A 4,926-nucleotide genomic window follows, 5' to 3' on the forward strand; every position below is an offset into this window, starting at 1 on the left:
TAAAAAATTCGAGCGCTTTAAATTAGGATTTGCGAGGAGTCGCGGCATTGAGATACACAGCAATGGTCCGTAAAAGGTATAAAAAAAAAAAAAAAAAAAAAAAAAAAAAACAACCGCGGCGGTGGGAGGGAAAGGAGGTGGATGATATTTGAGAAATATCGAATAACCGCGAGATATACGAGCCGCGGAGATAGCGCACAGATCGATGGACCACTTCATTAATGGATAAAGTGTTATGGCGGTAATCCTCCTGCCGTGTATTCGCAGTTGGAACGCGAGCCAAAACCCTTCCGCGTGATAATTATGTAACATTGCGCGGGCGCGCGAGAACTGCGCCCGCATTGCGCATGTGAAAACGAGTTTCCAAAGGGGAATTGTAACATTTTGCCAGTCGCAGTTTCATGTATCACTCCGACCTTTAACCACACATACACAACCGCCTCCCTTATTATGATAATGCAACGTCAAGATAGAGCGAAGCGCGATTTTCTTTTTTTTTTTTTGTTTTAACTCGAAAACGAGCACCGAGTAATTTTCTAAAATTGCGGAAACCGCGCGCTTTCAATCTTTGTCTCAAAATTATATATCGAAACAAAAATCAAACTTCCGTTTTAATGAGATGAAATTGAAAACTAAAAAAAACAAAAAAAAAAAAAGAAGGAAAAGTAAGATTTATTGCCGGAAAAACTGCAATATTGCGTTGTTGTTGCGTCAAATATTGCGCTACTCCAAGAGAGAAAAGCAAAAAGCTCGCGCGCTCGCGCACCGCCGCAAGTTAAGCTGGAAATAAATGAGCCGCGCAAAAACTATGAGAGATGCAGCAAACACGTGAAGACTTGATCGTCGCGGGACAGCGGTACATTTATCTGATAAAGAGGATCATCAGTCATCGCGGGGTTGCATAAATCATCGGAAAGTTGGCGGCGGTGCGCGATTTGTAACTTCGGGATATTCCCTTTTCCCTTTCCCCTTCATCTCCGACCCTCGCCTTCAGTCACCCTTTCTCTCTTCTCCGCGCGCGCGGTCGTGTGCGACCGTATTACTTCCACGAGGGGTGAGAAGGGGCGAACGAGATTCCGGGAAACGGTGCTCTATCACGTGAACGATAATTGCTTGATATCAATCTGGGAACGGTGCTATCAAGTGCCTTAGCGCGCCCATCGAAAAGCCGCGAACGCCAATTGTACTCCGCTCGCTCGATTTTTCGCGATAACAACGAGAGAGTTCTACCCGACGACGTATCGCGACTGAAGATCTCCTTTTTTCCGGAAAAAAGTCGCTTGGTTTAAACACAACGCTCGCGTACGTACGCGACGCAATTACCTACATATATTCGGATAATATGCGTTTTCTATAACGCCGCTTTTCGCGTTTGTTCGGCAAAATCCTGAAATGAAATTTAATTAGATAAAATAGCGAGCGAGGACGCGCCGGAAAGAGAAGCCGAGCAAGGAATTGGTAATCCGATGTTTTTTTTTTTTTTTTTTTTTTCACAACTGTTTATTAAATTGAAAACGTTCAGCCGTCGTTGCGATCCTTTTCAACGTGGGACTGCCAACTTTTTTATCCGATTGAAGATCAAAAGAGTATCTTCTTCTGCAAATTATTTAAATTAATTAAGTTTTTAATGCCATATCGCCACCCCTTCGTTTGCCACCCCCTTTCCGAGGTGTTGCTCGCCCCGCACGTGCGAGATCCTCCGATCTTAATTTTGCTCGGACGTGGGGGGTTTTGAACTTTGCGGGGGCGTATAATATTTTTGCGCGGAGATCGCGCTCTCTCGGGGATTATTGCTCGAAATGCGCGTTTTGCAACCCGTTTCTGACACACCGAACACACGCGAAATTTAATAATTCACATATCAAACAAAATTCGATCGCGCGCGGCGATCGAACTCCGTAAATCACTTCGGGAATCTGCGCGCCGCAAAAATTCAATTTACATTTGTCTCCTCCCTTTCCCCTGTATTGACGTGTAATGTCAGATGGTTTCGTTGTTGTTGTTGTTGTTGTTGAATTAATTTCATCAGAAAGTTGGAAAGTTAATCGGGGAAATTTCGCGTTGCGAACACGAGAGTTGAGAGATTTCCGCGATCAAATTTCGGGGGTAAAAATTTCGCACCATTTTCTGTTTTCGGAATTTATTAGACTTATCGAATCTTCTTCGAGCGCGATTCTTTTGCGATATTTCAGCGACGTTTTATCGAAGAAAGTCACGCGATAAAATATCTGTCGCCGTTTATACTTCAGCCGCGGTGAACGCCACGATTCGCGATCATTTCGATGCCCAGGCGGGGGAGAGATGACGGACGCTCTTCGCCTCGCTTCTCACAATAGAAGAAGCAAAAGAACTCGGAATCGCTCTCTCTCTCTCTCTCTCTCTCTCTCTCTCTCTCTCTCTCTCTCTCTCTCTCTCTCTCTCTCTCTCTCGCGATCATTTCGATGCCCAGGCGGGGGAGAGATGACGGACGCTCTTCGCCTCGCTTCTCACAATAGAAGAAGCAAAAGAACTCGGAATCGCTCTCTCTCTCTCTCTCTCTCTCTCTCTCTCTCTCTCTCTCTCTCTCTTTCTCTCTCTCTCTCTCTCTCTCTCGACTGGCGTGACGAGAAATTGATGCTGTTCATCGTATCCCGCAAAGATGGGGAAGAGAGAAGAACGCGGCGTATCCGTGTATTCGAATCGGAACTCGGAACATACGTAACGTCGCGATACACAACTATTGATCTCGTATAGCCCCCCCCCCTCTCCTCCTCCCCTGTATTTGAGTTTCCACGTGAAAGCTTCCAGATTCCGCGACGCGTACATCACTTAGCTCTCGCGCGAGAGAGAAGACGGGCACAAGCGGTGCGTTCCGACGATAGCAATACATACTGAGCGCCACTTACATTTTTCAGAAAATACCGAGAACGAGCGGGAAAAAAAACGAGAGAGGCGAGAACGCGTTGAAGATAAGAATAAAGAAAAAAAATGACAAAACGTAATTTCTCTTTGTTACCGCCGTACTTTCGGACATCCCTCGATACATTACTCCAAAAAGTTAGAAGAAAAATTTTCGACGTCGAAATTTCTCTCTCTCGCTCTTATAAATAATTAATTTTAGACTTCAATTATAATAAATTACATCATAATAAAATATTAAATTCAGATCGTCATTAAATATTCCATTTTGTGTAATTTAATAATTTAATCAGATTTTCAATTTTCTCGTACACGATTTATTCGTGTATCACACAGATGTGGATTTTGTTTTTTTGTATTTTTTTCAAACAACGCGGAAACTCTCGCAAAATTTTGTAACGGGGCAAATTTCCGTGATTTTTTTCTCTCTATTTAAAACTAAAAAAAAAAAAAAATTCTTTCTACCTATGCTTGAAAACTCTCTCAGTTTTCCCATTACGAACGTCTGAGTAATTATCCCGAAGAAAAGAATGATAGCGCGCGCGCGGTCCATTCTCGTCTCGTTTTCTTCCGCACGTTTCTCTCGCGGAAGAGACGGTTGCGCCGCAAGATATTCCCGACCGAATCACTGAGGATTCAACCATTCAAGCAAGTAAGCTTTATATACGATCAAATGTGCGGTAGCGATTTATTCGCTTCCCGCCGCATCTCTCGCTTCGGGCGGGACTTTGTCTCAGGAAAAAGCTTGTTCGGACAAAACAACGAGCGCCGTGAAACGCGTTAAATTGATCGAACAATATCCGTGGGGAAATTGCCTCCTCCTCCCTTTTCCTGGTTGTGAAAAAATCGTGATAAACTACATTTCTTTGCTTAGAAGGTAAACCGGGAGAGAGAGAGAACCGGAGCTAAATCGATCGTTGGAGAACAAAAAACATTTAACGGTTAAAAAAAAAAAAAAATGCAACTTCAATACTTTCGAACGGATTGTAGCCTTGTCGCGAAAACAAGGAGAAATTTACAAAACAAATTTTAATCTCAAGAAATAATTTTGACGATAGTTCGCACGTCCTCGGGCGGGAATTCTGACCACCCCTCGGTGTCAAAAAGGAACGTGAGAATATAACGTATATATCCTGTCCGCATTTCCGAAGGCGGAAAACCATTTCGACCGGAAGGCACGTCTCACTCGTAAACAATACAGGTTTCTGCGTTTAAACGTGTGTAGATACACATATTCCCCTCCTCTCTCCCTCCCTCCCTTCCACCCCCTCATATGCAGATCGCGCCAAGAGGGGCCGGACGCAGAAGGGGGGTAGGTTGAGGCGGCCGGGCCCGTAACAGCTTGCCTAAATTCCATCTAAATTCAAAACAGGGCTGAAATTGCCACCAACAGGCGGCGGCGCGCGGGGGATGCGCGCGACAAGCAACGGTTCTAGCCGGCTAGACACGTCGGGTCAAAGGCCAACAAGCAACCGTCCCGCTCGGTGTGTTCGGTCTCTTTTTTTTCTTTTTTTTTTTCTTTTTAAATATCTTCCCTCCCGTTTGTGTCCCCGATATAACGCAATATGGCATCATCCCTCGTCTCTACCTTCCTACCCTCGTCTCACCGACCTCGTCACGTGGGTGGAAAAAATAAGTTCCCTCGCTGCGAGAGAAGAGAAAGGCGCCGGGCCGACGCGTCGCCGGTGTCGCGCGCGCGCGCGCGTCTCGTACGGGACGCGCGCGACTGACGTTTAATTAAATTGCGAGGGCGTATATTAAGCGAAGCGGAACGTGATGTTAAATGCGCATAATACAGAGAACGTTCAAAGAATCTATGCTAAATATTTGCCATCCGTGTATTTTTTTATGATAAAGTCTCGCGCCGGTCCGTCGACCGTCAAACGCGGCGGGCGGCGGTGACCGCGCGCGCAGGAAACGTGCCGCTGCGTTCGCGTTTTGTTTGTTTTGGCGTTTGTTTATTGTTTTTATACATCCCTGAGTATAATACATAACTCACTTATATTTAATATTGCCAAGAGCGATGGA

Source organism: Pseudomyrmex gracilis, unplaced genomic scaffold (assembly GCF_002006095.1).
Source record: "Pseudomyrmex gracilis isolate BER0280 unplaced genomic scaffold, ASM200609v1 scaffold_7, whole genome shotgun sequence".
Lineage (NCBI taxonomy): Eukaryota > Metazoa > Arthropoda > Insecta > Hymenoptera > Formicidae > Pseudomyrmex > Pseudomyrmex gracilis.